The sequence below is a fragment of the Paroedura picta genome, chromosome 9 (genome assembly GCF_049243985.1).
Source record: "Paroedura picta isolate Pp20150507F chromosome 9, Ppicta_v3.0, whole genome shotgun sequence".
Lineage (NCBI taxonomy): Eukaryota > Metazoa > Chordata > Lepidosauria > Squamata > Gekkonidae > Paroedura > Paroedura picta.
The window spans coordinates 44,187,817-44,215,706 of record NC_135377.1 but is presented as its reverse complement, the minus strand read 5'-3'; the positions used below and the strand labels follow the sequence as shown (position 1 = coordinate 44,215,706).

The 27,890-nt window shown below is 41.3% G+C and overlaps 1 long non-coding RNA gene across 2 annotated transcripts; it reads right to left on the bottom strand.

Annotated features, from left to right (window-relative positions):
• Window positions 1-9,168: 9,168 nt before the first annotated feature.
• On the bottom strand, window positions 9,169-24,839 carry LOC143844846 (uncharacterized). 2 transcript variants are annotated; one of them, XR_013234162.1, is made up of 4 exons: window positions 24,641-24,839; window positions 23,451-23,548; window positions 20,589-20,691; window positions 9,169-9,507 (listed from the first exon to the last, which is right to left on the bottom strand). It is a non-coding gene; the product is annotated as an uncharacterized LOC143844846 (long non-coding RNA). The 2 variants fall into 2 exon arrangements; XR_013234161.1 differs by having other exon boundaries at window positions 23,451-23,544.
• Window positions 24,840-27,890: the final 3,051 nt, after the last annotated feature.

Sequence of the window (27,890 nt, the reverse complement as noted above, 5' to 3'; positions counted from 1 at the left end):
GTCAGTGGCCAGTCCTAATCCACTTCCCTCTAGAACAATGACAGGTTACCCCTTCATCTCTTAGAGATGAGCCATTCTGTGCCAGAGACATTTCATCTCCTGTTAGCTTTCCCTCAAGATTTTGATTTTAAATGCCAGCAGCCTGGTTCCTTTGGGGGACAAGCAGAGGCATTTTACTTGTACAGGTCCTATGTGTTCCCAAAAGAATCCCCCTGCCTAACAAACTTTATTATTAATAATAATGTTACTATTTCTTTAAATTTGTAAACCATCCTCTCAACCAGAGCGGACTCAGGGCAATGGACAGCATGTACTCAATAATATATTTCTACAATAATACAAAGAATCCCAAAATTTCACCCAGAAGTATAAGCCAGAACCCTGGGTGTGGTATGCTACAGGGGGGAGGCCAATCTAAATGTTAACTTAAACCCTTCCACCCTACAACATCACTTCATCTATACATTGAGGCTCCTAATTTGTTCCCGTCTAGCTGGCCCTGCATGTAGAACAGGCAGTACTTCTGAGAAGGCTACCTTGGAGGACCTGACCTTGAGTCTCATGCCTAACAGCTTAATTTTTTCCTCCAGGACCATACAACTACATTTCCCCACATCATTGGTGCCAACATGTACCATGACCACTGGATCCTCCCCAGCACTGTCTATCAGCCTATCTAATTCATGCACAATGTCTGCAACCTTTACACCAGGCAGATAAATCACCATGTGGTCACTTTGTGGATTCTTAACCCATCTATCTACATGCCTAAGATCTGAATCGCCAACTACCAAAATCTCCCTGTCCCTTGGTTCCTTGGTGTGAAAAGATACCTGTTCACCAAAAGTAGAAGGAATCCTTTCTGAGGAAACATTCTCCCCTTGACCCCCAGGCGCCCTGATAGCAGCATGGCTGCCATACTTGGAGTGGGACACATCTAACAATTCACTGGTATATATAGCAACCGATTGCATCTGTGTCATGGCCAAGCACCAGTAATGCAAATTCTGTAGACTCCTGTCAAAGCAATGCCAGAAAAAAACTTTGTGCCAGCAGGGAAAGTGGAGGTCCAGGGGCACAGCACAAGTTAACTAGCTGCCTAAGTCCCCCAACCTGGGAACACCTCCAAAATCAGTGTACATTTACTCTAGGAAAACTCCCATTGTTGGCTATATGCTCCCATACAATGGAAAAGTTCCCTGCACCCAATCATAGTGCCCCTCCCAGTACTACATAAATCTGGGCCAGATAACTCTGTAACTCTTATGATGTGGTGTGCAAGATGGAACTCTGTGTGAGTTCTGATATGCAGTCTTACAGCACACAGCATTCACCTTGGTGGCAGGAAATGCAGAGAAGGCACTTAACATGTACACCCAAGGATGACAGTAATCCTCCGAGGAGAGTTATCTTCCTCATGATATGACTAACATTTCTCATTCTAGAACCCTTAAAGGTACCCAACTCCAGAGACACTCAAAGAACAACCATAAAAAGATCCTGCACTCTTGGCCCTGGAGTTTGCCTATCCTTCCTCCTTCCCCCTTGCACTTACTTGGACACTGCCTCAACAATACTAGGGCAAGCAAAAATGGCAATACTGAAGCAACTGGAAAGGATAATACTGGGGCAACCATTGGCTTCAACATTCTGATGTGTTGCTCTTTCTTGACTATTTGGTGACAGCGCAGTTCAGTTAAATATCAGCTCTAGAAAATTTCATACATGTTCCACATTTGCTGGAGTTGACATTCCTTCCACCTTCCTTGGCTCTGTTGCTATTACATATGAAGAAATCAAATGCCATAAATATTCTGGACTTCAGCAACTGACATTTTGATGACTTTGCTGGCAGCACTCTGAAGCTGTCTAAGAACCCTGTTCAGTCAGGGTTATTATTTTGGCAAGCAGTGGCCAAAAACAGTTATGTCATCTGGCTATGTTATACAACCCCCACCCCTTGCAAATCAACAAGGATTGCTTCTATAATCTCGGGAATGTATTGGAAGATTTGATGCAGCCCAAAAGGCATAACAGTGACTTTAAAAGGACCCTTGTGTGTAATGTGCTCTTTTCTCCTTGTTCTGTCTCTGACAGAAACTAGTGGCATAGAATGTAGAAAAGCATTGTGAATTACACATGTCTAGATATCAACTACCTGGTTTCTGTGTGCCTCCAATTTTCTCTTGAGACATTTTATCCAAGCACTGATATGGGGGAAACAATGCCAGTGTGATGTCCTAACTTAAAACATTGGGTTCTGGGAGAGGGGTGGATTATAGTCTGAATCAGAAGGGCTCCCATTTATACTGTCATAACCAACATGTAATCATTGGAGTCATTACTTCATTGCATATATCTTCATGATGCCCTTTACCATATCATTGTTGTTTTTCCACTTGTGTCAATAGAATTAGAATACTTCAACCTGAGAGGATTTTTTTCATCTTTGGCCACAGCTTTTCTATGCACATTACTGTTTTTGTTGGAGGTGGAATGGAAACTGCAAGGTCACTGCAGTATACTGATAATAATGCAGCCAGACAAAGGTCAGTCCTGGGCACTAAAAAAGCACTGTGCAGATGTCTAAAGACATGGGACAAATGGGCATGATGATAATCCCCTGCTTTACACACCTGTGTCTCTGCATCAGCTAAACACCTGGGATAAAGATATCCTGTATGCTTCCTGTTCAGAATCTGCATACTAGCGGTTGGCCATGGCAGTGGATGGCTTGAAGCAGACAGTGTGTAATTCCTGCTTCATTCCTCCTCTGTTCCACTGACTAACTGACGGATAGCTCAAAATAGACTTTTGCAGCAGTGATGATGAGTAACCAAAGGAGAATATGAAATATCTGTTCCAGACCAGGCAACTTATGTCTAAATCCTAAACATAAAAATATAAAAAGTAATATTTCTGATATTTCATATCTACATATCTAGTGTGTGCTATTATTATTTGGACTACTAAAGAAGGCCCTCTGGAGAGAGTGAACATGGAGTCCTAGAATTCTTTTTGAGATGGGGGCAAGGAAGTTTGTAGTCAGGCTTTAGGGCAGACTTTAATAAAATCAGAGACATGATGAGAGTCATACCATGAACAAGAATGTTGAAAGACAAATGGGCAAGTGATGGGTGGGCTCTCCTTAAACAACAGCTATTACATGCTCAAGCCATGACTATTCCACCAAGACAGAAACATGGTGGGGGATTCAAGAATGGATGAACAGAGAACTTGAGGAGGAGCTAAGGAAGAAAAAGGAAATGTTCAAGAAATGGAGGAAAGGACAGACCTCTAATGAAGAGTTGTTGTTGTTGTTAGTTGTGAAGTCATGCCCAAGCCATCGTGGTCACATGGACAATGATCCTCCAGGCCATCCCTGGTAAATACCATAAATAAATGACCGTAAATAAATATTGATTGATACCTTTCCCTGGAGTCCATTTAAACTTGCACTGACTGCTTTATCCAGCCACCTCATTCTCTGTCGTCCCCTTCTTCTTTTGCCCTCAATCGCTCCCAGCATTAGGCTCTTCTCCAGGGCCAAAGTATTTGAGTTTCATCTTCAGGATCTGGCCTTCTAAGGAACAGTCAGGGCTGATCTCCTCTAGAACTGACCGGTTTGTTCGCCTTGCAGTCCAAGGGACTCGCAAGAGTCTTCTCCAGCACCAGAGTTCAAAAGCCTCAATTCTTTGATGCTTGGCCTTCCTTATGGTCCAGCTTTCACAGCCATACATTGCAACTGGGAGGACCATAGCCTTGACTAGATGCACTTTCGTTGGCAGGGTGATGTCTCTGCTTTTTAGGATGCTGTCTAGATTTGCCATAGCTTTCCTCCCCAGGAGCAAGTGTCTTTTCATTTCTTTGCTGCAGTCCCCATCTGCAGCGATCTTGGAGCCCAGGAAAATAAAATCTCTCACTACCTCCATTTCTTCCCCATCTATTTGCCAGGAATTGAGGGGGCCGGATGCCATGATCTTCGTTTTCTTGATATTGAGTTTCAAGCCAACCTTTGCACTCTCCTCTTTCACCCGCATCAACAGGCTCTTTAGTTCCTCTTCGCTTTCTGCCATTAGAGTGGTATCATCTGCATATCTGAGGTTGTTGATATTTCTCCCTGCAATATTCATCCCAATTTGTGACCCATCTAACCCCATCTTTCTCATGATGTGCTCCGCATACAAATTAAATAGGCAAGGCGACAGCATACAGCCTTGCCAAACTCCTTTCTTAATTTTGAACCAATCAGTGATTCCATGCCCAGTTCTCACTGTTGCTTCTTGACCAGCATATACATTTCTCAAAATACAGATAAGATGCTCTGGTATCCCCATCTCTTTTAAGAACTTGCCACAATTTGTTGTGCTGCATACAATCAAAGGCTTTAGCATAGTCAATGAAACAGTAGTATATGTTTTTCTGGAACTCCCCAGGTTTCTCCATGATCCAGCGTATGTTGGCAATTTGATCTCTAGAATGAAGAGTATTTGCAGGTTACTGGGCACTGTATGTCAGCCATTAGAGAGGTCAAAGTTGGGAATGAGCAGAGATTGGCCAGGGAATCCCTCTAAAGCAAGAAAAGCTTCTTCAGATATGTGGAGATCAAACATAAGGTGAATGAGGCAATAGCTCTGTTGTTGTGTGAGGATGGGAGAGACTGACAGAAGACAGATAAAGCTGAAAGCTCAGTACCTATTTTGTCTATGTCTTACCAAAAAAAATATTGACACATATAGGGATGGTAATAGGCAAGATATAGTGTGTGGGTTAGAGCAGCGGTCCGCAAGCTTCCGCTTGCTGCGGACTGCTACGGCGTAGTGGGGGGAGAGGGCGGCCCGGGGGCCCGCGCACGCACGGCAGCCCCAGCGCAAACACGCATGCCCGGCAGGGGCCCAAACGCGCGTGCGCGTAAGTCAGCGCATGCGCGTTTGCGCCGACACCATGCCGGAGGCCGCGGCTTCCCCTCCCGGCCACTCAGGGCTGCGAGCAAATCAGCCACTAAAGCGGCCAATTAGCTTGCAGCTCGGCAAGCTTCTCTTCCCTCCACTCCCGAAGCGAGAAGCTTGCCGGGCCGCGAGCTAATCGGCCGCTTTGGCGGCCGATTTGCTCGCGACCTGGCGAGCTTCTCGCTTCGGGGGGGAGGGAAGAAGGAGCCACGGCCCGGCGCCGGGCCGCAGCCCGCGGGTTGGGGACCACTGGGTTAGAGCCTCTTGTGGCACAGAGTGGTAATGCAGCAGACATGCAGTCTGAAGCTCTGCCCATGAGGCTGGGAGTTCAAGTTGATTCAGTCTTCCATCCTTCCGAGGTCGGTAAAATGAGTACCCAGCTTGCTGGGGGGTAGACGGTAATGACTGGGGAAGGCACTGGCAAACCACCCCATATCTCATTATTGTCCATCACCTTTAGGACCTCTTGGAGGGATGGAGATGTGCCAGAAGACTGAAAGAGAGTGAATGTTATCCCAGTCTTCAAAGATGACCCAGGAAACTACAGGCCAGTTAGTCTGAGTGCCAGGCTTACTGGATCATGGAAACCCAGTGGATATTCTTTACCTGGATTTCAGTAAAGCCTTTTGGTATGGTTCCCCTTGATGTTCTGATGAGTAAACTGGAAAGGGAACTGGTTAAAAAAAACACACCAAAAGAGTGGTTGTTAATGGTATTTCTTCAGATTGGAGGGAGATGAGCAGTGGGGTGCCTCAGGGCTTGGTACTTTGATCAATGATCTGGATGAGGGGGTGTAGGGATTACTCATTAAATTTAACCAGACCACACCTGGAGTACTATGAGCAGTTCTAGAGACCTCAATTCAAAAAGGATGTGGACAAAATTGAGAGAGTTCAGAGGAGAATGATGAGGATGATCTAGGTAGGGCCTGTGGACCAAGCCTTGTGAGGAAAGGCTGAGGAACTTGGGAATGTTCATGATTGTTGTCTTTTAATATTTGAAATGTTGTCACTTAGAGGAGGGCAGGGAGCAATTCCTGTGAGCACCAGAGGATAGAACCCGCAGTACTGTGTTTAAAACATGTGTAGAATGGTACCAGCTATCAGGAAAAAATTATTCAGTCAGAGTAATTCAGCAGTGGAATCAGCTCCCTAAGGTGGTGCACTCTCCCTCACAGTCAGTCTTTAAGCGGCACTGGACAGATACTTATGGATGCTTTAGGTTGATCCTGCATTGAACAGGGAGTTTGACTAGATAATCTGTATGGCCCCTTCAAACTCTATTATTCTATGGTTCTGTAAAACTTATTTGGTTTAGTGGCTATTTGATGATGATGATGATGATGATGATGATGATGATGATGATGATGATGATGATGATATCCGTTCAGTCATCCCCGACCCTCGGTGATACTATAGGAAAGTCTTCACCATGCGCCCTGTCTCTGACTGCTTCTTTTATCCTTGGTCATCCCTGTGTCGGCTTTGATCACGTCGAGCTAGCGGATCCTTTGGTGACCACGTTTCCTTTTGCCACTGACTATGCCGAGCATTAATGATTTTTCTAGTGAGTTTGATCACATAATGTGTCCAAAGTAAGTGAGATTTAGCTACAATATCTTCCCTTCTAATGACATAGTTGGTTTGCTCCTCTCTAAAACTACCTTGTTGGTAACTTTGGCTGTCTATGGTATTCGCAGCATTCGTCTCCAACACCATAATTCGAAAACATCTATTCTCCTCCTGCCTTCCTTCTTCAGGGTCCAGCTTTCACATCCATAGGTTGTTATGGGGAAGACAACAGCATTGACTAGCCAGCACTTTGTATTAAGGCTGGTATCCTTACTCTTCCATATTTGGTTCTTGCCTAACATTGATACATTCAATGTTCTCGTTTTCAATCATGACTTTGTTGCTACTGCCAGTTGTTGTCATGATCTTGGTCTTTTTGATATTTAGGTATTATCCGATCTTTTCACTTTTAATCTCTTTATCAGGATCTTCAGATCACACTCTGATTCAGCAAGGAATGTTGTATCATCTGCATAGTGGAGATTATTGATGTTACGACCTCCAATTTTGACTCTGATCGTAGATTCTTCCAGATTAAGCTTCCACATAATTACCTCTGCATATTTTTTGGAGAGCCAGTTTGGTGTAGTGGGTAGGAGTGCAGACTTCTGATCTGGCATGCCAGGTTCAATGCTGCACTCCCCCACATGCAGCCAGCTGGGTGACCTTGGGCTCGCCATGGCACTGATAAAACTGTTCTGACTTAGCAGTGATGTTAGTGCTCTCTCATTCTCACCCATCTCACAGGGTGTCTGTTGTGGGGAGAGGAAAGGGAAGGAGACTGTAAGCCACTTTGAGCCTCCTTCGGGTAGAGAAAAGTAGCATATAGAACAAGAAGAATTGGTGGTGGTCTTCTTCTTCTCCTCTTCTTCTCCTCTCCTTCTCCTTCTCCTTGTATATGCAACAAATATTTTGGTCTTAGTTATTGTACATGCCATTTAAATTTGTTGGAGTATGTTATGTGGATGTAATGTGATACCCATTACTTTTCCATTTTTATCTACAATATCTGTATGCTATTAATTTGTAGTTACTGTGCACTCTGTAATAAATAGATGTATTTTGTTCTATGTTTTAACTACAAAAAGCATAATTATCAAAGCCACAGATTACAGAAGCAAGAAGCCTTCATAAAGAAAGCCCTTTGGAAACATAGAAATGTATGGAATTTTATGAACTTCCTCTGGGAGACCATTCTGAGGATGGTACAACCACAGAAAAAGATCATGACCTCAGGGCCAAACCTGTGATATCATGAAATCACAAATAATAGGTACTGAAAGAACCTCAGACGGCATATGGATTGATACAGACAGAGGCCTGTGAAAATGTCCTTCAAATTCACTAGGTGAATTAACAACTGAAGGCCAAGAAACTGGAGACTTACCTTAACCTGAGGTGACAATTTTTGATTTAGCTTCTAATTTTTCATAAATAAAACGGAAATATGTTACATTCTAAAGGAAGTGAATATGAAGATAAGTCTGAGTCTGAAAAGCTGAATGTGACATAATGCTTGGTAAGCATTTGAAACTTTAACCCATTGTTCCCATATGGAGTTGTCCAAGGGTGTCATGGCATCTATTCATTTACTTCCTTGTGTCCACTGGAGATAAATATTTAAAGGGTATTGAATGAAAAACCAAACCAAACAAGGCACTTTGGATTGCTCCCTATCAGCTGACTAGCACATCTTACTTTCGTTTCTGGAGCTATAGCTATACAAGGAGTAAACTGTCCCCTGTGTTTCTTCTTTATCTATCAAAAACTATAAATTTTCTGCCACACTCAGCATAACTACCTACTGGATAAGCTTACTGAAGGCAACAACCTGATCTTGAAAGACAGAATTAAGAGATGGTTCTCTGACAAACCACAGGAGACCCCCCAACTGGGAGATGACCTACAGGCAAGGCAAAGGACCTGATAATGAGAAGGCAAGAGGAGCCCTAGTCAAAGGACTGACAGATACAGACATTTTGAGAATCATGCAAATACAGACAATAAAATTATGGTCCAAGTTAGATAGGCTTTATGTTAATTCCTTTCTGAAAAGCCAACTCTATTTGCAAAAGATACTCTTTAGCATTATGCCAGAGAAAAGGAACTTGCATGACCACTTAGAATAGAAGAACTGGTTTAACACCCTGCTTTTCACTACCCGAAGGAAATTGAAAGTGGCTTCCTTTTCTCTCCCAACAACAGATATGCTGTGGAGAAGGTGGGGCTGAGAGAGCTCTGACAGGACTGGTCTGTAAGAAAAAGCTCTATCAGCCAAGGGTCACCCTGCTGGCTGTGTGTGGAAGAATGGGAAATCAAACTTGGCTTGCCAGATTAGAAGCCACAACTCATAACTGCTACACCAAGCTGGCTCACCAAGCACATCTACGTGTAAAATACTGCGGAGGAGCGATTAACACATGACTATTCAGGATACAGATGGGTTTTCAAAGAAGAATCCCAGAAAACTTTACAGAAGAGAAAGTGTGTTGGGATATACAATGTCTGTTGTGTACATGTATCAACAGTAAAAGAAGAATTCCTACTGTGGGCATCAGAGGAGATGTGTATTTATCATAGCTAACTCAGGAACTTCCTGATGTTTTCCAAATAATCTTCTCCAAGTGTCCTGATCGGCTCTTGGGAGACTCGCATTTCTTTGGGCACACTTCTTTTCCGTTTGCCTTCAGAATGGGCAGGTTGTATGAAGACAAACAGTTAGAGAGTTAGGATTATTATGACTCTCTCCTCTCTTTCTTCACAAAGTTGTTTCTCTTCATAATAAAAGTTGTTTCGCTTCAAAGTTGTTTCTGCTTCATTCTTTTAAGCTGCTTCCTGATTTATTTATATTCTGCATATTTATATTCTGCCAAAAAGAAGATGGACCATTGTTCATCCAGTACGGTGTTCTTTTGTTTCTAGTTCTGCATGTTTCTGCTATAGGTTTTATTGGTTTGTCCAAATGCTGGACTCCGGCCTTGGGTATTCTGAAAATGGATTTAAGTTATTGTAATGATTACAGTCATGAAACCAGTGTGTGTGTATAATTTTTCCAAAGAAATTACTCCAAAGAAATTTTGGCACCTAAAGATTTAGCTAACCCCTAAAAATAATGAGCAATTACAATTTATTCCATTCTTAAATATAAATTCAACTGAAGTAATCGACTTAAAATTTAACTGGATGCCCCCCCCTCAGATGTTAAATGTGTAATCTGAAAAAAAATGAGTTAAACATTCCTTATTACTACAGATCAAACTAGATGTGTGTTAGCATCCTCCTGTAGGGATTCCATTGCCATTGTAAACCTAAATTGGAAAATTTGTTGTAAGGGCCCGAAATTGTGCCCCACCCCACTTGCCATTTTGGCAAGTGCCAAAATGGCTGCCAGCTCTTGAAAAGGAGTGTGGAAAGAGCACCACATTTTATGGCACTGGCCCTCACTGCATTTTTAAATCACCCATTTCAGGCTTTAAAATGGCTATGACATTCCCATGGTAAACACAAGGATGACATCACATCTAGTTTTGTCCTGTATTTTTCTAGCACCAGGATCTCTATACAAGATTTTTTATTTTTAAAAAATCAATAGCTATTTTTTATTCCTGTCACTCTCTTCCCCCAAAGCAAATCTCAACAATTTTTGCAAGACACTACTTAATGCATATATTTTGTAAGCTAGTCAGTTGTCAAAGAGATTTTGAAGGATCACATTCACGCTATTGAGTTAAATTCAGAAATCTGATCTTAGGACTTGGCAGTAACTCTATATTTTGGTTAACAATTAAGTTTAGAAATGCATCCATTACATGGGTTAAATGAAAGCAAAAGCAATCACTTCATCCATGTTTTTGAAGAAAATAAAACAGCTTAATGTAGGCTAAATGAATGGGGGGGGGGTGTCTGTGACTTAAAAAGAATGGACAGATAGAGAAAAAAGGTCATAAGATTAAATTTTCCCTAAGGGAAAAGTCATTCTTTGGCATCATTAACCTCCTTCTAGGCCACTACTGAAGAAACCAGCAGGAAATCCTCCTGCTCCAACAACGATGGGTGCATCTTACACTGCCCACTGACCTAGCAACGATATGGCAGGCATAACTGTGCCCGCAAATTCCCCTTCGGGCAAGTTTGAATTTAGATCCCTCATTATGGAAGCATGATTGTTTAGATATACTACAAAGTGCCATTTAAATCTGAGGTGCTCTAGAAACTGAAATATTTTGTCTCCTTCCCGTATGTCATAAATATGCACATGGCACAAACTCAACAATAACAAAAGGCAATAATATAATTTATAGTTGTGTATTCTGTTCTATTGTATTAATATGTATTGAGCTGCAAATACATTTTCTCATAGCATTTTATTAAATTAAAATGGACCCTAAAGTAAATCCCACTAAAAGGAATGAGACAGGCATCACTGCACATGAAGCAGCCAGCACATAACGTACTCCCCATGGTTGTTACTTCCAAACAGAATTCAAATGAAGTGATTCATGTGCTGTAGCCCCTGTTGTAGATCAGCTAAAACGCTGCAAACCTCTCCTTGGGCCAATTTTTAGTGTTGTAGCAAAAAACTGTCCAATATTGCTATTTGAGGTAACAACAAAAACAGGCTATTTCATATGGGCCAACCCTTCACTCCCAGTGCATATGAAGTGGCGGACCAGCCATTGAACTTACAGAGAAATTTCCTGGTGGTACACCGGTGGCCAGCGGAAGTTTTTTCGATCAAGGCTACTGAATGGCTCTGGAAGTGTTTCCCAAAATGGGGAAGTTAATTTTTAAATATATTTTTAAAAATTTGTTAAAACATTATTGGGTAATATGACCATATATGGTCATGTTGACCTTCTGCCTCTTCACAAAATGGCCAGTGATAGGCCTGGAGGGTGTAGAAAGGCACCAGCTGTTTGAAATAGGGAAGAATGGATGAGCTAGGTGGCTTACCGATGGACTAAGTGGCCTTTGAAGCACTACACACCCACCCAGGGCCCCTCCCCTTTCTACATCCACACAACTGACACATGCTAAAGAGCCAGCTTGTGCTTTGGTAATTAGTAACATATACGAAACTTCACAATCTCTGGAGTAGTAGGGTCACTAAAGCAGCCTAAACCCATTGCTTGCAATTTTGTTCCCTCTAGATCTGCACTGTTGGATGCATTGTCTAAATAAATGCTGGATACATTGCCTTGTCTTCTAGCTTTTAGTTGAGAGACCATCAAGGAATAATACTGGGAACATGATATGGAAACAGGCTATGGCAAACCACCTCTGAACATATCTTGCCTTGATATGGATTGTCATATGTCCACTGTGACTATGGGCCAAAAGAGTAATATATTTCGTTCAGCATTGGTATATTCACCTATTTTTAATGATATCCAAAATTTAACTTACTTACAACATAAGGAAATTGGGTCTTCCTGAATTTATTTATTTAAAATACAAATGAGATAACACTTCTATATAAGAAAAGTGAATGCTTACAACTGGTCAAAGTCAAGTAATGCAGTTCCTGGGTTCAATTACATTTATAATTCTGTATGACAATGGAGCAACTACATGAACCCCGGAGATAAACTGAAGAAGCTGCGAGAGAAGGAAACCGTTTACGAGAGACAGATACACACAAACACACCCAAATTGCTACTGAACTGAAAAGTAATTACACTTTTACCTGTGTTCACACTGACAAACGAGGATCTCCACCTCAATGAAAGTAGCCAGACATAATACCTTGAATTGCATACACCAGTAATAACATCCATATATTTGTACCAAACACAAATTAATTCTATGGTTTACTTGTTTTCAAGCCAACTTGCATTTCTGAAGCAGAAAATTAAAACAAACAAACAAAAAAATCCACCTCCACCACAAAACTTACAATTAGGCTAAATAAATTAAACCTGCTGATAGTTAATGTCAAGAGGCTCTCCAAAGTCAGGGAGAAGGAGCCAGTGACAGCTATTCCCCTTAGTGCAAAATGTGCATTTAATACAACTCTGCTTAAAAACAGTGAACAAATATTCCAGTCTCGCAACTGTTAACTATTCAATAGCTCCCTATGCATTATGGAAGCATATCTTACATAGAAGCAACTAACACATGAAGAAAAGCTGTCTCAAAAATGAAAGACCAAGTGTGATAGGACACAGTGCAGAAGACGCAACTAACGTGTATCAAAACATTAGTAATAACAGTGGTTAAGAGTGGTGGCCTGTTGTGGCAAGAGGAAGGGATGGTGATTGTAAGCTGCTTTGAGAATCCTTCAGGTAGTGAAAAGCAGAGTACAAAAAACATCTCTTCTACATTTACTCCAGTGGCAGATAGAGATTATAGTACTGGCCTGTTGTTGTCAGCCATTCAGCCATGTCTGATTCTTGGTGATCCTATGAAACAGCTGTCGCCATGAGGGTACTCACTAGGACATCTTGGAGGGCTCATATCCAGCTGGTACTGCAGAGTTACATTGGCTAGCAGTCTGCTTCCGGATCAAGTTCAAGGTTTTGATTTTGAACTTAAGGCTATACACGGCCGGGGTCCTACCTATCTGAGGGACCACTTATTTGCTTATGCCCCCTGCAGGGCTCTTAATTCTGCAGGTATAGATTTGCTGGTTGTCCCACACACACACACTGAGACATTTGCCTGGCCTCAACCAGGGCCAGAGCTTTTTTCCAGGAGCCCTGTTCCCAACCTGGTGGAATGAGCTCCCGGAAGAGGGCCCTAATGGAACTAAGGGCCCTAATGGAACTCTCTGGGTTCCACAGGACCTGCAAGATGGAGCTCTTCCGCTAGGCATTTGGTTGAGGTCAGGGCAGTGAGTTATCAAACTGTGGATCCTGCCCTATTTTTTAAAGATCAGGACCTCTGGTTTCCCATCACTTAGGTCATCAGTATGGGCTGGAACAATAGGGCTGAGCTTTAGAAGGGCTAGAGAATTTGACTATGCCACCATCTTTTTGTTGTTGTTTTTTGTTTGGTATATGGGTTTTTAGGGAGTTTTATATATTGTAATTTTATCATTTTATCTGTAAACCACCACAAGATGGCTATTGTTGAGAGTGCTGGTATAGAAATTGAAAATTAAAAAAAAAATTCTGTCAGAATGTGGAGACAAATGTAATCTAATCTTCCTGGAAAGGTGGGAGATTTAAAGGAGGAGAACTCCTCCCTAAAATTGCCTCTCTGGCCACTTTTTTCCTAACAGGAGGTCCTTCTAGTTTCCAACCCATTTGGGAGACAAGCAACTACGGATTGGTTTAGGACAAAAAGCGGGTCTGGAGAAAGGATTCAATGCATTCTTCCTATTACCTTCACTTAATTCTCTACTCAAAACTATCCAGTTTTGTTTATGTCAACTCTGAGGTGCTAAACCAGTACTGATTATGATTAAATCAGCCTAACTTTTACTAGGAAACTTGCTCAAAGTCGTATCCTTTGCCTTGGAAGATTTCACCATTGATTCCAGATGTGCAGGAGCTCATGAACTATGATTACGAGAAATGCTTTATATACATGTCATTTGGTAGGACAGTGGAGGTGGGGGGGGGGCACAGTACAGAGCCAGCTAGAACATATCATATGAACATGTACATGTCCTTCTCAAACAATATACATATTTTTCTTGTTAAACAGCAGAGCTGGAATTTTTTAGATTAAAAATCATGACAAAAACTTTAGCAGTAGACAAAGACAAAGGCAAAAAAAAGAAAAAGAAAAAAGAAAAAGCCTTTTCAGAGCAGAGTATTTTATTTTCAGTTATTTCTAGTACTTTGCAGATGTGTGGGGCAAGTAGGAGGCTAATATATCTCCCTTTAGCAGTACTAATTGTTTGCATTATCACAATAATCAAATGCAGCCATATTAATCTCTGTGGTTATTAACTTGATTTTTACACATTAAGATTTAGATTTAATCCCCTGAGACCATCTATTAATGCTTTTAAAGTTGACGGGTTTCAACAGTTTTAAGGGTTTCCCCCCTCCTTTTTTAGCTGCAAGCAGTAAAATCTGAACGTGTGTAGAGTTTTGTATTTTGCATTCCTGTGGGATTCTCAGAGACACTGCTGTCAAGGACCATGAATCATGTTAATACATAGCAACCTCTACAGCTATTAAAATGTCTGCAATAATGTGATTATTTTAAAACGGAAAACTAATATCACATGCATTTCTTAAAGATCAACTCTCCTTTTAAAATCATGGGGAAGGGCTGCAATTTTGTGTGTGTGTGTGGGGGAAATGCTGGAAATTATGGGAGCAGCTAAAAAGTGAAATGTCTAATTTGTTCCTCTCTGTTCCCCTTATAAAGTCTTTCCTCATTGTAATGGGAACATGAATGTGGCAAAAAGAGAACATAATTAGGTATAAAGATTTTTATTCGTTTAGGGAAGTTCTTGGGGCCCCAGGAGTCAATTTGAACACACTGGCAAACCATGTGATTGGATACAAGCAGATTTCTGGGTGTATGGAAGCAATTGTCCAAGCAGGAATGTACTAAAAAGACTGCATTGGCATCTTGTGCAACATTAAGCCTATTTGTATCCTAACTTGCCTCTCTGCTTGTGCAAGTAAGGATTATGACTGAGCAGTATTGTAGAATAATTTGTGATCACTTGTGCAAGTGGAACTGAGTAATAATGTTCATGTATCAGCAGATCCAGCTGTTAAAGCAGGCACTTGTGCTTCTCCCATTCCTCATATAATGATCTTAACTCCTGACTCCACCATAGTTCTAGACAATGCATGATGGCAGTGGTATGTGACTCCCCCATACAAAGGTTGCAACTTTTGCAACAGAGTCTCTATTGTGTTTTTCCAGTTTATTCATTTCCCGCTTTTATTCTCCATCTTTCTCCCCAATGGGGTCCCAATGTAGTTTACATTATTTTCCTTTCCCCCATTTTATTCTCACAACAGTCCACGTACTGGACAAGGTCACCCATCAAGCCTCCATGGCAGTGTGAGAATTTCATCCTGGGCAGAGTCTGCACTTACTTTGTTTATTCTGTTGTGGATCCTGCTGAATCCAGATCTATTTGAACTCGGGTCTTCCTCCCCCCCCCCCCATTGAAACAGAAAAGTGTTCTGCACATGGTTAGGGAAGCTCAGAAGGGGAGGGGGGAGCCAAGCGCAGCAGGAGCCTCTTTCATTTCTTGTATGGAGGTGGGGGGGGGATTGGAGATAGCTTAGGAGGGAGAAAAAAAACAAGAGGCAAATCTCTACTGAGAGAAGTTTAGGCTTCTGGAGCTTTTGCTGAGAAAAGTTAGGGCTTCCCCTTTAAATCCTGGAAACCAGGAACTGACACCCTGGCCAATCAGGGCTTCTCTACCATGGAGTTCAGGAACAAATTAGAAACAGGCAGAGCTCTGCATGCTTTCTCAGTCTGATTCTTCAAATATTGAGGATTATATCCACTCCAGGATATTGCTGGATAAAGGTAGGTTCAGATCAACCATGCTTGTTGCAAAGGGAAAATTTAAATTTGACAAAATCAAAATGGAAATCACATTCAGTTGAGATGGCAGGGATTGAATCGACCAGGGATTGGAATAAAAGCTCCATGCAGACTACACCCTGGTCTCCCAAATCCTAGTCCATCAACTACACCACACCGGCTCTCAAATCTATACAATCCTGCTCTGAATGCTAGCTCTTTAGGAGTGCAAACAACCACTGAAAGGTCACTATCCTTACTCCAGCCTCTAGTAGTGCTTTATTTTACTTTGTTATTTACTGATGCTAAGACACATTTGAACTGGGAGTTGATAGGACTTTCTGGTCAAGTCTTGTTTACCATTTCTCCTGCCCTTTTGCTCTTACAGTATCTGGGAGCTTGCAAGAATTAAGCAGATAAGCTAGCTGTCTGTTAGCAGCAGAAGTGCCACAATGGCCTCTGGCATCAGGAGTACTTGTTGCAAGAGCATCTCTCCACTCCTGGCTCTCAGCTGGATGCTTGAGAAACCCATTGAGCTGTGGATGCATGTAACACTTGACAACCCTTTATGCTGCCTATTGGTGTTCTGGGAATCTTCTACTGCCTGTATAGTAAATATGTACAGGGAACATCTAAGATGACTGATGAGGAGTTATTTATGCAGCAAGTCATTGGGAAAGATGAAAAAGCCCAAGGAAGTCAAATGCTGAGCTTTCTCAGCAGTTGTGGACACATTATAGGGGAGTTGGGAAAAACTTTACAAATGCACCCCCCCCCCCCTGCAGTTAACCTGATTCAATTGAGTTTCTTTCACAAACCAGAAAAAAATGTTGTCACTCAACTCATATTTAATGTATTTCTAAGTGCCTAACTAGTACATTTTAACTTCACATATTATTGAGACTGTGCTCAGGCCACCATCCCGGTTACGCTTCATTTCCCTTTTGTTCTTTACCATTCTGGCTTGGAGCTTCATGCACTTCCTCCTCTTTTAATTGGAAGTTTGGGTCCCCTGCCTCTCAATAATATTGAATGTGTACAGTTTGCACCAGTGGGGCCATGTTTCTGTAGGCACCCTCTAATAAACTGGCTGTAACATGCCCTGAAAACAGGGGACTTTGCCACAGGGTGATGAAACAGAGGGGTTGGGATCCTGAGAAAAGCTTCTTTGAAAAGAAATGAGCTGAAGAAACTGACACGGTGTCTACAGTGAATCTTATCAATCTATAAGTGGGAAAGTGGGAGGACAATCACAAGAGGGAAGACTGACATTAAGGGGCCTCTGTTCAGGCTAACCAAAAGAAGGTGTCTGCTTCATTAGAAGTCCAAGGGGCCACCTGAATTATGGTAGTAAACAAGAGCAAAGGTGACAGGATGTGGTTCAGACAGTGTCAGCAAGTTTAAAGAAGAACAGATTGTATTAAAAACAGGCCATCTGCATGCATACCAGGCTGGTTTGAAAGGATTCAAATAAGTCCTGAATGCCTGGAAAGGATCTTTAACTTGCCTATACCCAATGGATTGTTTTTTGCAAGCAACTAACGGTGTTTTACCTCCCTAATACACTAATATTTATGAAATATGGTGACATCATTTTGGACTTATTTTGTATTTGCATGATGTCATTGTTTGCATGTTTTTCATTAATTGTAAAGGCTAGTTTTCACTGTGCAATTCCTAAAGCATACCTATATATTTCAGTGATGCTTGAATGGGTAAAACAAGCCCTACTGAAATGTACTATGTAGTTTTGTGAAGCAATTGTTTATGTATGTATAGTGCCACCAGGTCACAAATGGTTTTCAACTCATATGGTTTTCATGGTAAGAGATGTTCAGAGGTGGCTTGCCATTGCCTCCCTTTGCATGGCAGTCTCCCATCCAAATACTAATAAAGACCAACCCTGCTTAGCTTTTGAGATCTGTGGAGACCTAACTACCTGAACCACCCAGGTCAGGGTGAAACAGATATACTTGATGATTTTTGTCCACTGTAACAACTGTGATGAGGCTCACAATGCATAGTAAATGTAGAGGAGGAATATAACTGAAGTTCCATCGATTTCACCAAATTCACAGTAAGGTTTGTCCAGTTTCCTCCTCCAAACTCTGATATCCTAAGCCTTGTCTCCACTGCTTATTGAATGTAGTTTTTTTGGGGGGGTGGATCTCTCCTACCAAATTCCACATATTCAGGTGAATACCTGCAAATTTATTTATTTACAAAATGTATACTCTGCCTTTCTGCTGGCATTATTACTATCAAAGCAGCTAACAGATTAGAAGAAGTGCTTGTTTCTATACCCTGCTTTTCACTACCAGGAGTCTCTGAGTGGTTTACAATCTCCTTCCCTTCCTCTTCCCACATCAAGCACCCTATGAGGTAGGTGAGGCTGGGAGAGCCCTGATATCACTGCTCGGTCAGAACAGCTTTATCAGTGCTATGGCAAGCCCAAAGTCACCCAACTGGCTGCACGTGGGGGAGTGCAGAATCAAACCTGGACTGTTTTGGAGAACGGTAACAATTATAAGCACTCTTTCCCTACCTCTTCTTCCTCCAGACTTCAGCCTTTCAAGACCAATACACAATGGAGAAGATGATTATCAGATTTAACATGCTGTGTAAGTTGTACTTTAGACATGAGATTTTTGTAGGATTTCTCAGAGACTATGAAAGATGCAAGTTTTCATGGACCAGAGACTCTTGTTCAAGAAGGCTTTTATCTGTTCGTCTCTAAAAGGCACCAGTTTTTTAAATTTTAGATTATACTAATTTGTTATTTATTTGTTGTAATATTTTTAAATCTTGCATATATATAACCAGATATTTAGGGTATGCTTACTCAAATTGAGTTCTGCCACAAATTAAATACAATAAGCTGTGTTTGGTGACATTATGCAAAACTGTTCTAGCTTCTGGGAGGGTATAGTCAATAGATAAAGTATAGGACCACCAACCTGGATATAAATGCTGTCCTTTTCTTTTGACAGGTCCAAGACGGAATAATATTCTTTCCTTCTAAAAGTCTTAGCTATAGTAAAAATAAACAGCTGTATATATGCATTTTATTTATTATTTCTTTTTAAGCAATCCGAGTGAATGGAATTGCCATTTTCTTTGTAGCACGTGCCATTATTTGCTGTGAACAGAAAGGTACAACACTTTAAAAAATGTGACACATTTCTGTTTGAGATTTGGCTGTCACTTCATTGACATGCTGCAGGCAATAAAATGTTTCAGCCTTCGCTACATTTGTGTTTTAACCTGACTTCTTAATGGCCACAAATATGCTTGAGTGAAGAGTTCAGTAAATGACCTTCCCTCTAGTGTGACAAGTGGCATTTGGTGCAGAAGACAAGAGACTCTCACAGAACTCTTTTATCATTTTTGTAATAATATGATGACAAAAGCAAAGGGTCTACATTAGAGCTCCTCTTCCCCCCCCTTCCTTTGTTTCAATGGTATTTGTATCTCATCATCTCTCATTGTCCCTCTTGGCTCCTTTACATTTGCAGTACAAACACACACACATGCGGATCATTACAGGAGTAATAAAGGACCAGAGATCCAAAGCAGAAGTAAATAGGCTGGGCCATCTATTCACAAACAAATTTATTCAAAGGTGAGCAGGCTCACCAACTGGATGTCTCATGTAACAAGCTGGAAATGGACAATGGTTCTCATGATTTCAGTTCAGACATAACAATTAATATGGCGTGAAAATTATTACCTCTTTAAGGTTCTTCAGGGAGCAATTCAAGGGGCTGTTTTTGACCTCTAGAGCCCTTAACAGCTTGGGACATGTATACCTTAAGGGAAGCTTCTCCCCATATGTGACTTCCTGTACACTGAATTCAGCTGTAAGTCCCATTTGTTCTGTCCATTAAAACTGTTAGAGCATGGAGCAGTGCCTTCTGTGTGGTCCTCCACTTAAGGAATTCTCTTCCTGTAGAGGCCTATGAGAAGCTGTTGTTACTGCAGTTCAGAAAGAGGACAAAAACCATTTTTGTTCCAGTAGACCTCTGAGGAATATAAACTGGTAGGACTCAGGTTTGGGGGTTAATGTAACCATGCAGTGTTTTAATCACGTGTGGGTTTTTAATTATAGCTTTTGATGTTATCAATTTATTATTTTGTTACACTATGTTTTGTTGATTAGAAAGAATATCAGATTATCTCTGCCAGAATCAATACTAAGATACTGTCATTTATGTTCCAAAATTCAGAACTGGAATGCAGTGATCCTCAATAAAATAATAACTTACAAACTATACCACCTATTCCAGCACACATACACATTTTTCACATGCACGCACACATGTAAAAGTTGTTCAGACAAATCTTGAAGCTAACAAGGAACATAAATATTTCACTGCTTTTGAAGGAACCCAAAGTGGGCTACAAGTTGAAGTTGAAAGGTACATGCTCATTATGGAATACAAAAGAAAAGAAAGAAGTCATATCACAATACAATATAACTTAAAAAACCAAACAACTGGAACAAACACAATTTTAATAAGTAGCACCAAGCTAAATTCCATTTTTTTTAAACTAAAAACACAAGAACAATACTTCCTGGGGGAAACTGCTCAATGATTTGATACAAAAAAGCCCTTACATGTTGTTTTGTTGGTCTCCTCAGTAAGGAACTTGAAGAAAGCAGGTGCTTCTCAAACAGCAAACTACAGTGGAATGCTGGTGTAACTGTTGGTCAATTCCCCCTGAAAAAGAATTCTTGAGTTCAAAATGTGTGGAGATTCAGCTTGACTTGGCTGAATTAAAGCTGCTTTGGCACTTATTTGCTTTTTTACTTCCTATATTGTGTAGTAGCGGCAGTTGTTGATGTCTACAGATGGCATGAGCCAAAGGCCATGAAACTTGAGAGAAGCCCCCCACCCCCTCTTGGCTTCTTTGGAATTCTTCATACCTGACTGAGTATCCATAAAGAGGTCCTTCACACAAGGATGGATGGGCTTTTCATTTTTTCCCCTTTAGGGCAACTAACTACTAAGCAGAGAAAGCAGGGAGAGAGCATGGTAGCATCCACCACTGAATAATAGAGTTACTAATGCTTCTAGTGAGATCTTTTTGCCTCTCCATTATAGCCATCGATTTAATTTAAAGCATTTGTGTCCTTATTCATTCCGTTTATTCATTTACACCTTGCCTTTCTCCTCAATGGGGATGCAAAGCAGCTGACATCATTGTTCCCTCCTTCGTTTTATCCTCACAACAACTTTGTGAGGTAGACCAGGTCTGCAGTCAATTAATCTACTTTAATACCAGTGTATGGAGTAGTGAAGACTAGATTGCTGGCAGCTTCACCTGACTCTTTGATATCACTGACAAGCAAAAGGCTCTTATGGAACGGTAGAGCATTACTGAAAGGAAATATTTGCTTAAATTACTTCTAGGGTGGATCTGGGCATTGGTATACATATTACTCTTTTTGAGATTTCAAAATTGCCTATCAATCATCCGGAAGAACAGGCAGATTGGTCAGAATGATCAACTAATAAACAACTATGTTTCATACTACAATACCAATGATAACCCATACATCCCCAGAACCATCGACTACCTTACAACATTCATTTAGAATTCACTATTCTACCAGCATTCTCCAAACTAATACTTACTTTACAGTTTGTACTTGGACAGGCTGAGTACAAAGAAACAGGGACACAAACATATAGAATTTACTGGATTTTCCCTTTTGATTCTCAGGTAGTGTCACAAAAAGGATCAGGACTTAATTTCAGAGTATTTGATAGGGGTCGGTGCTGAGTTGTACATGTACAGACCCTTCATACTTGATAAAAATGGGCTCCTGTATTTTCTCCTTAGGAATTCATACTCAAGTATTAAAATGTAAAATGATAATCTAATATAGTTTCCTATAACTGAAGAAACACAGCATGGAAAACAGAATGGAAAACAATGCCTTTCCTGTGATTCAAATGTATGTAGGAGTAATAAACACTAGATAAATGTCCACATTGTGCCATAATCTACTAGGGTAGCTACATAAGAGAGCTTCAAATAAATGTACTGATCTCGGCAATCCAGCCCCCTCCTTTTCAGATGCTACACTGTCTTCTCCATTTTACTTCTGTAACCCCATGAAGGTTTAATTGGCAGTTAGCTTACACTATGATCTTCTGGTTTTTCATGATTTCTTTTATTTTCTGAGAAAAGGGTTTTTTTAAAAAAAGAAGGAAAAGGAGAGTGAAAAAAATGAGCATTTTCTCAGGGGAATTAATTATTACCTTGACTTGTCTAGTCGTATATTTCATACAAAGTTTTATAAATTACTAAACTCATGACAGACGTGCTGTGCAAGTTGGAAAAAAATCACACTGAGCATCTGCATTCGGAAGCTCTTCCTAACCTCATTCAATCAGGTTTGGGGAAGAGAAGTGAGCTGGTAGCAAGCTCCATGTTGCTGCCTCTCCCATTGTTTAATGACAACATTCAAACTTGAGTGCAGATAACATTGTGTGCGTGCGCATCTGCATGTACGTGCTGTGGCACCATTGTGGATTCATGGCAATTATCCTGCAAGAAAGGGGTGCATATCATAGGGTGAGACAATATCAAATGAACAGAGGGGTTCATCACTGCATGAACATCATTTCTGCAGAGAAAATGCTCATTACAGTCCTGTCTGTTCTACCTTGTTTACAGTTTATGGAGAGCTTTTAGAAATTCCAGTGACTGAACCGCTCTGCTTTGTTGGAAACAAAAGCTACATAATATGTCACTATATTATCAGGGGGTCAAAATCAAATAGTTCTGGCTGGCAGAATAGTCGAGGGTTGTCTAGGGCTGCTTCCCATGTTAGAATTTTCACTTAGGGAAGTGCTCCTGGAAAACGGTCCTGTATGTGAAATTGTCATGTAGGAAAGATTTATATGCACGCTATTTGTGAATCATATATGGCCACACTGACCTCTCTAGAGGTTTTAGCACCCCTGTTTCTGAGCAGGGAGATGTATCATTCCTTCCCCTGCTTCCTCCCTATAGAACACAAAAAGGGGAGCAGGATGCCAGTCTCCCCCCACCCACCTCTTTTTGCAATAGTGATTGATTTTCATTTATACCCAGCTGAACATCTAAACATGGGATCACCTGGCCATTCAACATAACTAATAAAGCCACCAGTCAAGAATGATGACACTGAATACTAATTAAAGTCCATTAGATATCAACAATACATATGCAGTAAAAGTAATTTGAAAATAAAATCAGTTTACTTCTTTTATACCCCACTTTTCTCCCCAAAGAGGACCCAGCATATAACACTCTTCCCTTCTCCACTGTATCTTTATAGCAGCCCTGTTAGGTAGGTTAGGCTGACTGGCCTAAGATCACCCAGCAAGCTTCCATGGCAGAGAGAGCATTCAGATCTGGGTCTTTTACTCCAACGCTCTAGCTACTAGGCCAATTTGAAAAAATAAACACTTTACCATCCAAATACCTGCTAGTTGGATTGTGGAATGCCCATAAGTAGAAGTTGATTTCTCTCCTTTCCATCTGCAGCCCCTGCGCCACTCACAATTCATGGGATCCAACTAACTTCGCAAAAGGTGAAAATATTAAGTGATGAAACAGCAATATATTTCATTGTTCCCTTCTTTCCCCAGTAATAGGGAAAGCCTATGGCTCTGAGATTTCTGGTTCCCTAGGAAGAGGCCTCACCATGATCACAGGCATTTTAGGAGCAATCTTCTTATTCCTAATTGGGAAGATCATGACCTGACCAAGGGGAAAGCAGCTGCTTGTGGGCAAACTAGTGGCACCATTCTAGGCTCAAGGGACAGGCTAGATAGTTCAAAAGCAGCACAAGAGATGCTGGGTTTTTTTCTCTCCGCTCAGCAGAGAAGGGAAAATGACCCCCCAAGGCCTTTCCAGCAGTACAAAGATTGGAGAAAAATGGCAGTGAGGGCCACATGAGACCACTGGGCCAAGCAGTTGGCCATTTCACCCTTAAGTGGTGAATCTGATTCTGAATAACAGGCAGAATACAGAACATCCAAATTCTCTTGTTTTGTCCCATATATGATTATATACTGTAATAGCTAGATGCAGAATAGCTAGATGCAGAAAGAACCAGCCTCTCCTAGAATTACCCCCTCTCCAGACTACAGAGATCAGTTCCCCTGGAGAAATGGCCAATGGAGGGTCGGCTCTTTAGCAGCTTATCTCTCATCAGCTTCCTCCTCTTTCACCAGCCTCCAAGATTTATCTCCAGGACCAATAAGGAATCATATAATATTTTGATACGTTAAGATTAAAAATGTGAGGGCTGTCTGAGATGGATTCTCAATAGCTTCAAAGGCAGAGGAATGGCTACATGGTTCAAGGGAAGGAATATTCTGTTCTCTTTTACACTGAGCAAATCTTCTTTGAATATCATCTCCTTCAATAAAACTGAAAAAGGAACATGTCCTTCTGTCACTGAGCTCACCCCAAACCACTATCAGTCAGATCATAAGCTTGACAGGCTTTCAAGGGGAGAAAATAATTTCTGACTCTAGCCAAACCTCACAAAAAAACCCCACACAATAGCAGATTCCATCTCTGGATGGGTCTACTTTCAGAAACTACACTCACAGATCTGTACCACGCTATATGGCTGGCCCATACAAAGGCCTCAAAATTTGGTACCTGAACTGCTTTGGATTCTGTATCCATGCATGTAATAGAATCTCACTCCTCTTCCAACTCTCCTTTCATTCAGCTGTTAGTAAATGCTTCTTGTCCACTTGCTTAGCCTGCCTCCTATCTTTATTGCTTCTTTCGAAAGCCTGGGAAAATATTGAAGCAATACTTGAAAAATAAGACATTTCAGTGTGGGTAGGTTTAACTGCATTTCTCCCTGTCCAGCAAAAGTAGTGCTGGTGTTGACATCACAAAGGCCCCTGGATCTGTTGAGTTTATCCTGTGCTAAGGTTAACAAATGGAAGGCAAGATGCCAGGGTCTTGTGCTTCTCTCCCTTGCTGGACACATCTCAGAGAGCATCTGTTTCTTAAGTAAGGACATCAGGGGTTAGTCCATAAAAAGGGACATTGTTATTGGGAGCGTTGCTATGAAAGAAGCAGCAAAAACCATTCGGCTGCCAGCTATCCCGCACTCCTGCACTTACACTATTCAGCCTAATTGCTGCATACAATATATAAGATCCTGCTGTGCTGGGAGATATAGGCAATAACCGAACACAATGGTATGATTTAAAGACAGGTTAGCTTTTCAATTTACTTGTGCGAGCGTTTGGCTTTCCCACCCTGACACAAATGAACTCTGTTCATATTGTATAATGTCAAACTTAGTTATCACTTTCCTGGGGATTATTAATCCAAATAATGACACAATAAACTTCAGTCTAAGCTTTCGACCTAAGATGGATGGTGCCTTAGGTCTTCTGAAATACCCTGCTCTGCCCTTTGTTCTTAGCGGCCAGATCACACCCAATTTTACAGTATTCTGTCTGCCAGCATTAACAGCTGTCTCTTTTTGGCTCCGGATCTCACAATGTAGCTTGCTTTGAAATTTGAAAATGTTTGTATTTTGGATTCAAATCTTTGTGCAATATAGCCAAAGATATTCAAATGCTATGTGACAGTAAGAAACTTCATTTTTCAAGATAACACTTCAGATTGCAGGGGGTGGGAGAAGTGGTAGGTGCTGCCAACCTATCCTGCAAGAATCTTGCATCTTATTTTTGTCTAAATTGAACTGAGAACTCTCAGAAGGACTATGTCATTGCCCTCATGTGAACAGTCCCAACCAGCCTTTCTCAACATTTTTACCATTGAAAAATGCCTGAAGCAGTCCTCAGGTTTTGAGAAACCACAGAAGTGGCACAGTCGTACAGAATTCAGTTGGGAAGCATAGCTGTGTACACGCCCACCCAGGGCTGCCCCTCCCCTGCTGGCTCATCATTGGCCACTTGGGGGTGGGGGTGGGTGGTTCAACATGACCATATATGTTCATACCACCCAATAAATGTTTAACACATTTTAAAAATATATCAAAATTAATTAATTGACACCCATTTGGGAAACCCAAGTCTGTCAAGAAACGACAGAGTTTCATGAAACCCTGGATAAGAAACCCTGGTCCAAATAGATCTTAAGGTGGCTACTCTTGTTAAGTGCTTTGCCCTAGCTATATGTGTCCTAAGCCAAGCAGAAGGAAGAAGGGCTTTTTACTAGCCAAATGAGGTTCAAAGGGGCTTACAATCACCTATCTTTCCTCCACCTATCCACAACAGATACTCTGTGAGGGGTTGAGAGAGCTTTGAGAACTGTGACTAGTCTAAGGCCACCCAGCTGGCTGCATGTGGAGAAGTGAGGAATCAAACCAGGTTCTCCAGATCAGAGGCCATAGCTCTTAACCACTACACCAAACTAACACATGGACCCATTATGCACGGGGGTTTTAGCGCACATTCGGGGTGGAATGGCGGCGTCTAAAATCACCGATAACGTACGGAGCCGGCTGCAACCGGCCGCAGCTTCGGTGCATGCTGCCGAAAAAGCTGCGTCAGTGAAACGCGGAAGAAAGCACAGCTTCCGGGTGACCGGGGCACAACCAGAAGCGGCGCCCGGATCGCCGCGTGCATAATCGGTTACTCTGGGTTTTGCCGCCGTCACGCCCCGCCCCGTACATAACCGGTATGCGTCGCATCTTCCCCCTCCGCGTTTTCCATGTGACCTGAAATCGCTGTTTCGGCGGCCGTGCATAATGGGCCATGGTGAAAGAACATTCAAGCTATACAAGTTGCACTATAATTTTTCATTTAAACCACCTGCCCCCCCCTATTATTTATTCCACATTCAAAATAGAGACACAGAGAGGCTAGATATTTTTCTTTCTGTTCTAAAACCCTGCAAATATCCGCATGACTTGAAAGTGTCAGTTAATATTATTGCAACTTCCAAAACTTACAAAAAGATCCAGTACATTTTGTTCTTAATAATCATGATGAAAAAAATGTTTCACAGACCTGCACTATAGATGATACATGGCTGCATGACAGTTCCCCCTCTATATTCTCTATGCCAGTATTTCAAAACTAATTTATTATTGTTACCACAGGTATAATTTCTTACCAGACCAAAGTCAGAAAGAGAAAAGGGGTACTCTGAATTCAACCAGTTGTTTGGTCCTTTACCCTGCCATAAATATCCATGGACTAGTGTCTATTGTCAAAAGCTGAATGTTTTAAAAATTACTTTAGGACTCTTTGAGGAAGTATTTATTCTATATAAAGAACTGTAGCATATTGGGGGGGGGGCAGTGAATGTATTCTTCCAATTTTGCTCTTCCAAGAGATGACAACTTCTCCTTAGCATGGCATGTTTCTGATGAACAGAATATCCCAAATGCTACTGGTAAGGGTTAGCTAGATAAAGCTTTGAAAAGAAAATTCAAGGTCTCTTCCCTTGTGTGACTCTTCCTGTATGACTTTGGATTGCTTAGTCCAGAGGTGCACTTTACGGGAAGGGTTTGAAGTTTTTTGAATTTGCATCCCTTTGGTAGTGAAAGATAAAATTCTCTGTTTTCTCCATATTACGGGTGCTCATAAGGAAAAAAAAACCCACAGATGCATTTACAAAAAGTAAGCCTAGGGCACTTAATATTTTATTCTCATACACCAGCTATAAAAATGATCCTGTGATGTGAACCCATTACTTTGCCAGTCTGAGTTGAAGTACTTGTGCAAGTAAGGCAAATTGGTTTCCAGCACTTCCGAACCAAACCTCAGGAGATGACTAGCTCTACACAAGCAAGCTAAGCTGTGCTTTAAAGTTATGGCATTAAAGTCCAAACCTCACATCAATAAATGAGCATCTAAGAAAAACTAATCGGAACACCAGGTAAAGAACCTTAATTCTCTGCTTTACAGACTCT